General features: G+C 40.6%; 1 pseudogene; it reads right to left on the reverse strand.

Annotated features, from left to right (window-relative positions):
* Positions 1-6,018: 6,018 nt before the first annotated feature.
* On the reverse strand, positions 6,019-7,365 carry LOC118642067 (annotated as a pseudogene).
* Positions 7,366-9,760: the final 2,395 nt, after the last annotated feature.

Consider the following 9,760-nt stretch of genomic DNA (forward strand, 5'->3'; position numbering starts at 1 on the left):
CATATTAGACATTACAAATATCATATTATTATTGTACATTTAATTACACACACACACACACAGAGTTCTTACACACAACAACTAACCTATGAAAATAATGCAACTTGTTTGATGATGAAGCGATGAAGATGAAGAGGTGTACTGCACGGCAAAGAAGAGCAATGTTACTCCTCCTCTGAAAGCACGACCTTAGTAGTAGAGTCTTCAGGTGGTGCAGTATCTTCAGCAGGTGCGTTTTTGTCTTCTTCCGCTGAAGGAGTACTAGGAGTAGTGGGTGTCTGGTTGCGTGGCTGAAGAACATCGTGATAGGCAGTTGCTGGCGCTGTCTTTTCATATGCATGAGGAGGCTTTTGTAGGGTTCTATCGCCCCATTAAGTGCATTCTGGAACCGCGATGCATGCATCATTTGTGGGTCCCATTTGCCAATAATGTTCTGCACTACCTTAATAGTTCTCATGACCTGCAAGAGATGCTCAAGTGTAAGGCCAACTTCCTCCTTTTGACTCCCAGGAACCTCTGGCTGCTCTTTCTCCTCCTCACTCACAGACTTAGTCATCTCCAGCAGATCCCCGTCAGTTAAGGGATCCGAATGTATCTCCAGCAGCTCATCCACGTGTTCTGGATGACAATTACCCTCCTCAAGAATCTTCTGGAATGTGTTGTTCACATAGTCCTCTGCTGCAGGCTGGTCAGCAGAGGCAGCTTCTCTGTGGAGAATGACACTTTTCAGATAATAGCTCTTCTGGAACTTCTCGAACTAACCCTTGCTCATTGTGCAATCCATCATCGTTGCAGAAAAGGGTCCTGGTTGAGGTTCGTCCACCATAAAGCGCTGATAGAGCTGCCTCGCCTTCTCCCGGATGACCAATGAATCCAACAGAATGTTTTTCTTGCAGCTGTCGTTGATCCAAACAGCTAGGGCAGACTCTGTTTTCACTATGAACTTATTACGACTCGTTACAATGTGCTTTGCTTCCTTGTTGAAGAGACAGTAGCCGTTGCATGGATGTTCTTTTTATCTTTACTGATGGAGCGAACAGTAGACTCATTCAAATCATAATGGTGGGCAACCTCCACAATTTTCTTGCCATCTTTGATCATATACAAGAGTTTCACCTTCTCCTGGATGGTAAACATCTTCCTCTGGCACTTAGTTTCTTCGTCAGAAGGCTTAGAAGAAGCAGCATGTTTGGGAGCCATCATGGGGCTTAGATAAAAGTTCTCAGAGATTGCAAGCACTGAGAACAAAGATGCTTCTGATACGTAGCAATGTAGAAGCATGTATGAGAGAAATGAACTTGCATGAGGCTAAGCCAATCAGTGGCCAGGATAGGAAGAGGATAGGATAGCCAATCAGTGAACAGCATGCTCTGATGGCTTGGTTTCATCACACCCAATATTTTGGAAAAAAGTTATCACCCATACTCAAGGAGTGGTCAAGCGCTTGCACCTGGCATAGAAGGATTTGCAGGGGTGCTCGAATACATAGGCCTACAGTCCATATGTATAGCAATTTTAATTTTCATTGTAATACAGGGGTATATAGTTGACTCAGACAACTGAGCCTGCGCTGTATCATTTTCACTGTCTTGATCAACTTTTTAATGAATATATTTGAAAAAACTGCAATAGAGTGAAGCCACGAAAGTTGGAGCACGAAGTGGTGAGGGACAACTGTACAAATGGCCAAGAGACATATGAAGAAATGCTCAATGTCACTAATAATCAGAGAGATGCAAATTAGAACAACAATGAGGTAACACCTCACACCTGTCAGAATGGCTGCCATCAGCAAATCATCAAACAACAGGTGTTGGCGGGGGTGTGGAGAAAAGAAGATTCTAGTACACTGCTGGTGGGAATGCAGACCGGTGCAGCCACTGAGGAAAACATTATGAATGTTTCCTCAAAAAATCAAAAATTGAATTGCCATTTGATCCAATGATCGCATTTCTAGGAATATATCCTAAGAAGCCTAAAACCCCAATCAGAAAAAATATATATTCCCCTATGTTCACAGCAGCACTATTTACAATCGCTAACATCTGGAAACAGTCCAAGTATCCATCAATAGATGAGTGGATAAGAAAGTTGTGGTACATATATAAAATGGAATACTACACAGATGTAAGAAAGAAAGATCTCTTATCCTTTGAGACAACATGGAGAGACCTCGAGAGTATTATGCTGAGCAAAATAAGCCAATCAGAGAAAGACAAATACCAAATGATCTCACTTATTTATAGAATATAATGAACAAGGTGGGCTGATGGATAAAATAGACCCAGAGACATAGAAAGGAGTATGATTCAGACTGACAAACCTCAGAGGGGGACGGGGGGGATGGATGAGATGAACCAAAGATCTTATATGCATGTATGCATAACCAATGGACATAGACAACGATGCTGGGGTGGGGGGTGAGGGGGCAGGATGGGGAGGAGGGTGTCTAGGGGGGAAAAGGAGAAATATCTGTAACCAAAATAAATTAATAAAAATTGGGGAAAAAAAGATGAATGTATATTACTATATAAAATATTTAAATCTTGCTATGGTAAAAATATTTTTAAAAAACAGCAAATAACATTAAAGAATAAATGACAGGTCAAAGAAAAAACTGTAAGATATCTATATATCTATCTCCATATATAATAATAAAAATATAAATTATGTATATGTGTGTGTATGTATACATATATATATATATACATAATACATATCAACTATTTATAAAGTGTTTTTACAAATCAATGAAGACAATAACCAACAGGAAACTACACAAAATCAATGATTTGAAAGAGTAAATGTAGGTGAACAAAAAACAAATGAGACTGTTCTAAGTCTTGCTAAAAGTGTTAAAATTTGAATTGAAATGAGATTTTTTTCCATGTTTCATCTATCATTTAGAATAATTTAATCACTGATAGTACCCAGAGTTGGTGGAGTCATGGGAAAATAAGAATTTTCATGTACATTTCTGCTCTAAACTATTACATTTTGGAAGGCATTTGAAAGTACTCATCACATTTTAAAATATCTTTACTTTTTGATAGAAAAATACTACTTCTAGGATCATTGCGAACCTTCTCTGCTAACAGGCTCAACTAATATCAAGACCACTGGGATTCACCTGCTCTTCTCTGCATTGATCCCATTGTACATAATTTCTCAGAACAAAACCTTTTGCCTTCTACCTCCAAAGATGATTCTCTAACCCAAAATCAAGTCCTTGGACTATTATGTCTTCATTACTGTGCAGGTGGTCCCCTATTCATCTAGAATCCAGCTTGGAACAGATGACCACTGTGATACTTGGGGGTGATGTGCTCCCTCGTCACCTCCAGTTATTATTAAACCCCTGGTGTAATATATTTAACCACATATTTCATATATTTTTAAATGCAGAATTATTTTCTCCATTTAGCAACTCTGGAATCTTGACATATCTTAAAAATCAATGGCATATTGCAGTTTAATTGGCAGTGTCTGTTCTTTCTTAGTGAGACATAAGGTAATAGCACATCTTATAATCAGTGGTATTTTAGTTTTAAAAAATATTCAGTTGTAATACATAGTTTTAATGAAACTATCAATCCGGTGTTATTTTATTTTGGTAATGAGATAAGACACATAGAACTACACGAGATCTCGCTACTATGGTTAAATTATTATTACTATTATTATTATTACTATTATCCTCTCCTTAATCTGTTATCTCATCAATGTTTCAGGATATTTTTCTTAATTTGAAGGCTGTTGTTTACCAAGAGTAAGTATTTACAAATTGATAATCTGCTTGATACTGCTCATGACCCTGAAATGAAACTAAGTTCTGGTTTTTAGGTATCATTTTATTTAACTTTATTTTATTTAGATTGTGGCTTCATTTTCTGTCTCTCTCCTCTCTTTACAACTGCTGTTTCCTGACTTTGGAAAGATTTACAGCAACTGAGATTTAGATAACGTACTCCTGAGGGCGTGTTTCTTAGGGTGGTTAAATCCAGGCTATGCCACTGGCTGGATTGGGCAGGTTACTGCAGTTTTCTCAGCCTCAGCGCCCTCATTTCTAAAAGCTCGTTCACTTCAGTCTTTTTTGCGAAGAACTGGAAGGTAATGCCTATGGACGCACTTTCTAAGCTCTAAAACTATGACATTTCCGGGGATTATTAATAGCTTCAGAGGGCACCTTCAACAGAGCGAGTTTTAACTAATTTCTCGAGCAATGACACAAGGCACCCCCACATATTGAGTTACTCTGGGATGAATTCTTTCATTTCTGTTACAGCTCATTACTGTGTCTTCTCCCCCACCCCCTCCCCCACGGTACCTGCTCTAATGTTGAGACAGCCTTAAGAGAAATTGAGTGCAGCAAGGATAGATCATGAGCCTATGAGAAAGAAAGCGGAAAATTCACCTCTCATACACCAGGATGCTCTGTCTTCAATAGACCCGTTGCTTCCCATGCATATAGTGTTCAGTCTATGCATATTTCTCAAGTGAACATTCTTTGCTTGTAATCTTGTAATTAATCTGCAACCACAGGATCAAGTCCAAATTGCTAATCAACACAGAGCTCTAGTCACTCCAATATTTTATGAGCAAGGGGACTGTACAATCTGGAAGTGACTCGGAGTCAACTCCCTTGCCTTACGGGTAATCACATCTGAAGCACCTAAAACAGATTAAAACTTTTTCTGTTCTTAAATACCTCCTGAGGTGGTTCTCCAACCTCTCTCAAGAACTCATCCCAATACTTAGCTAATGTTACTGCCAGTAAATACTCCTTTGTACCTCAGTGATGTTTCTTATGCCACAGAGTAACCAACAATTTTTGTTGTTTCTACCTCCATGAAATGAGATAACACTGACATCTGTTTGAGTTCATCACTGACTGACTTTAAACCCTTTAATAAAGAGCTGCCTTTTTCCTACAAGGTAACATTCAAATTCTTCAGCGTGCCAAATAAGGCCCATCAAATCAGCCACTGGCTCAGATTTTAAAAACAATGACAATGTAGATAAAAATCTTACAGAATTTTGGTTATGAGAATCTGTGGAATATATTGAAGATAATAGACATGATGTAAGTGATAAGAATGCTTTTATATGGGTTGTAAAGTATGGCCTAGGGAATGTAGGTAATAATATTGTGATAACTGTGCATGGTACCAGGTGGGTACTGCACCTATCAGGGGAACACTGTAATGCGTATGATTGTCTAACTGCTAGTACACCTGAATCTGATACAGAATAATATTCACTGTAAAAAAAAAAAAAACTAAATAAATAAATATACTTTTTTTCTCCTGTTTATTGACTTTATTAAGGTGACACTGGTTAACAAAATTATACAGGTTTCAGGTACACAGTTTTGCAACATATCATCTGCACACTGTATTGTGTGTTCACTGCCCAAAGTCAAGTCTCCATCCATCAACATTTATCCCTCCTATATCCTTCTCCAAACTCCCCCCATGATCACACTGTTGTGCCTGTACATGAGTTTTTTTCTGTTTTTGCTCAATCCCTTCCCCCACCCCTCCCCTGCCCGACCCTCTCATGATAGCTGTCAGCCTGCTCTCCATGCTTCTGTTTTGCTTGTTAGTTTATTAGATTCTACAAATAAGGAAAATCATATGGTAATTGTCTTCCTCTGACTGTCTTATTTCATTTAGCATAATGCTCTCCAGGTCCATGCGGTCACAAAGGGTTAAGATTTCCTTCTTTTTTATGACTGAGTAGTATTCCATTGTGTAAATGAACCACAGATTTTTTTTTATCCTCACCCTTTTGACAATAAAACAGATGAATAAAGTGCATAGGAGTACCAGAAACTGCCTCATTGGAAACAGGGACTGTTTACATTAAATAGAAACCTGTTGCAGGCTGGGTGTGCGCATGTGCAACGTGGTGACGCACCCCTGGCCGAGCCTGGGGGCCCCTCTGGCACTCACACTACAGGGGTGCATCCGCCCCAAGAGGGGAAGGCGAGGGTGAGGGTGGGGAGGCGCGTGCAGCTCACTTCTGGTTCCGGAGCTGATTGGGCATCCAGTCCAGTCCCCACTGGTGGCACAGGTGGCCCGAAGGGACCGTTCCTGTGGCACAGAGAGTGCAGGCCCAGCTTGTCTGCGAACACGCCGTGTTCATGGCCTGGGGAGGTCCTGCTGGTTCGCGTGCATGAGCAGGACAGCATCCCCGAGCTCGTCCTCCGCCAGCATCCACAGGAGCTGCTCTGGCCTTGTTCTCGCGCTCTCAGTCATGTCTGTCAACCACAGAGAGAAGACTGTGTGCTGGACAAAGTGGCACCACACAGGCCGCATCTTGTCCTGGCCGCCCAAGTCCCACCTGGCGACGCTGACGTTCTCCTCCTCCACGTCTCCATGTTGAAACCTGTGGGGGGATGGTGGTCACGATCTCGCCCAGCTTCAGCGCGTACAGGGTGGTCTCCCCTGCAGCGGCCAGGCCCTCCGTGAGAATGCGCATTTCGTTTCTGCCCAAAAAGCCCTTGAAGAGTTCGGCAAAGATACTCCCGGTGCTGTAGACTGGAGGGAGAGACACTGGCCAGAGAACCCTCCATGCAGAGGCGCTGCTGCTGCTGCTCTCCTCTGTTTAGAGAACCAGGAGGCTTTCTTTGCTGTAAATGAGGAGGCATGTGAATGTAAGAACATTAACAAACCTGCCCAAAGCCTCCACCAGCTAAGTGTCTATAATGGCACCCTAATTTAAGTTACTATTATCAAAACACGGTTGAAGGACAGTCACAAGTATGTATATCTCTTTGAGAGACATCATGGTAGGTCCCCATTTGCCATCCCTAATGTGAAAAAAATGGCCAAGCCAGAAAGTCAAGCATTGATGTTTTATTATCAAAGACTGATTTTTCCATTAGCTTTTCAGTACCCATCAGCAGGACATTTTGCAAAAGCATATGGATGTTGGCAACCGGTAATGGATCAGATGCATGCCAACAGAGACACTCAGGTGGCCTACCAGGGCCATTAGAGACTCTGATGGCCAGAGATGAAAGCGCTGCTATACCAAGAACAGTGACACTGGCATAGAATTGGGACAGGAATAACCTGTACCATAGCGTGAGGCTTTCTGATTTTATTAACATATAAAAAAATATAACTTCCTAGTAAGCATGTCCATAGGGAAGATAGCGTGAATCTGAACTGGGAAGGAACCTGAGACTGTATAAACCTTTTTTGTTGCCAATGTAAGGAGATGTCCTTAAACCACCCTTTATAAATACTTGCAGTTTTAGTTCCTCACCATAATCTCTTCTTTGTAATATACTGGTTGCGACTATATCTAGATGGTTTTTAAAGCTTTTTGTATCCTACCTGCTTCCAAAAAGGACATCTCCTTGATGTTGTTTAGTCAGAGTTCGTGGGAGCAAGAGGAAAAACAGAGGGCATATGCAATTTATACACTATAAAGTCTATTCTCTCCCCACCCCCACTGCTGTGGCTATCAGTGACATAGATTACATAGCCATAGGATGCCCCTCTCTGCCCACATGTCAGCATTTAGGACATCTGTTGAGATTCAAATTAGCTATTAAAAGAAGAGATGAGATACAGGTCTTTTTAATAATGAAAACTATAGAGTCTCTTGTATGTAAACTTTTAAAATAAATGGACAACAGTTCTTTCTCTTCTAAAGTTGGCTCTTGAGGGGTTAAAAACTGTTTCCAGCTCTGTATGGCACCCATTTTATTTTTAGGGATGCTGTTTTCTTTGCCTCTTTTCCCTTTGTGAGCAGTGTTGTGCTGTCCAATTCTCTGCTGATGTCATTAGTGATGTTCAGTTATTGATTTCATGCATCAATCATGATGCTAGCTACCCAATTTGTATTTGGAAAGGTTCAGAGTCTTGTGTTTGGAGTTCTGGATTTGCCCTGTTGTATGACCTTGTGAAAAGTATTCAAACTCTTTAACCTTTATGTTCCTAATCTGTAATAAGAGATGTAGCAATTGTAGCTACTTCATTGCTTAGCAGTACCTACTTCATAGGGTTATTAGGAAGATTTAATGAGATAATGGTACAAATCAAGAGTACATATATACTATATTTATATCTATATCTCTATCCCTATATCCATATATCTCCATACACCTGACCTTTAGCATTAGTTTTACATTCTGGGGTAGAAGGCAGGTTGTAAGTCAGAAGGTAGAGGATAGGACCTGACTCCATTACTCTCAACTTGGCTATCTTAGCAGAAAACAGTGTATAGGTGTATCATCTCTCCAGGTGATTCTTACATGCAAATGTGTTTGAGAACCATTTGTCTAGAACATTTTCTTACCTTAAAACAGAGCCAGTTTTTCCCTGGCTGGTGTGGCTCAGTTGGCTGTAGCGTTGTGGCATGTACCTAAGGGTTGCAGATTTGACTCCCAGTCAGGGATCATACATGAGGCAATCGTTTAATGTTTTCTCTCACATCAATGTCTTTTTCTGTCTCTCTCTCTCTCCCTCTCCTTTCTCTAAAATCAATGAAAAACATACTCTCAGGTGAGGATTAAAACAAACAAACAAACACGCACACACACACACACACACACACACACACACACACACAACTGATTTTAACATGTAAGGATTCCCAGTCTACTTTTACAATGTTTCAGAAACTTTGTTTGGAACATTTCCTAGTCATTAATTCTAAATACTTCTCACTGTTACTAAATTTTTTTCTTAAATTGTCTTTTTAAATCATCTATGCAACAGGTGAACTTAAAACCTTTTATTATAGTCTGTGTGAAGATGAGGCTATTTGACATAAAATTCTATTATATGTGAATATTTGTTTAGGTTTGTGTCCTGCTTTCTTGACTGTGTGGATTTCAATCTGAATCACAGAAAATGCCCTCTCATAAATATTTATCCGCATCAAAGTAAAATGAATTTACAAGTATCTTATTGAAATTTTCGGGGAGGAAAATCCTGAGAAAGTTTCTAATGGGAGATTGCAAATAGAAATTAATGGCAATTTATTCATTATTGTGAAATTAGATTCTATGAAACACCCCAGATATTCTTGAGCTTACTATATTGTCTTAACTGATTGGTGTGGGAACATATTTATGAAGTCATTCATAGATTCACTCATGAACAGAGTTTCCCAACTCCTCCACTGTGTCATTTAGGACTCTGTTGGTTGTAACTGACAGAAACCCAATTTAAATTAACATTTAAAAAGGGGGTGAGATTTTTTGTGGTTCTTACAGCAGTCCAGGGATGACTCTGTTGACCTACCTCTGGCATAGTGAGATTTAGGGGTTCATATCATGTCCTCAGGACTCAATAACTCCCACGTATCACTTAGCCTGCCTCTCCTCAGTTGGCTTCCTTCTCAAGCAGGTGCGTGGCCGCATTTCTCAGCTCAGCCATCCCAGCAGAGAGAGCACTTCTCTTTCCCGACAATTCCAGTGAAACTCCCGGGGCTACATCTCATGGAATGTGGTTTGGACCACTTATCTATTCCTGACCTAACCACCACAGCAAAGGAATGGGAATCAGTGCTTTTACGAGGCTTAACCAATGTGCCAGTCCCCCTAAGCATGGGGTGCAGCATATCCCCCAAACTCACAGAATCGGGGGACAGGTGATTCCCTCAAGGAATGCTGCGGAGGAAGAGGAAACCACAAGAGCAGTCAAAAGTTAACAAATGTCCACTACCTCTTGTAGGGTCCTGAATCCCTTACCTAGAAACCTCCCACCTTGGAGCTTTTTTCTACTGAGCCTTAGGAAGG

Source organism: Molossus molossus, unplaced genomic scaffold (genome assembly GCF_014108415.1).
Source record: "Molossus molossus isolate mMolMol1 unplaced genomic scaffold, mMolMol1.p scaffold_m16_p_3, whole genome shotgun sequence".
Taxonomy (NCBI): Eukaryota; Metazoa; Chordata; class Mammalia; order Chiroptera; family Molossidae; genus Molossus; species Molossus molossus.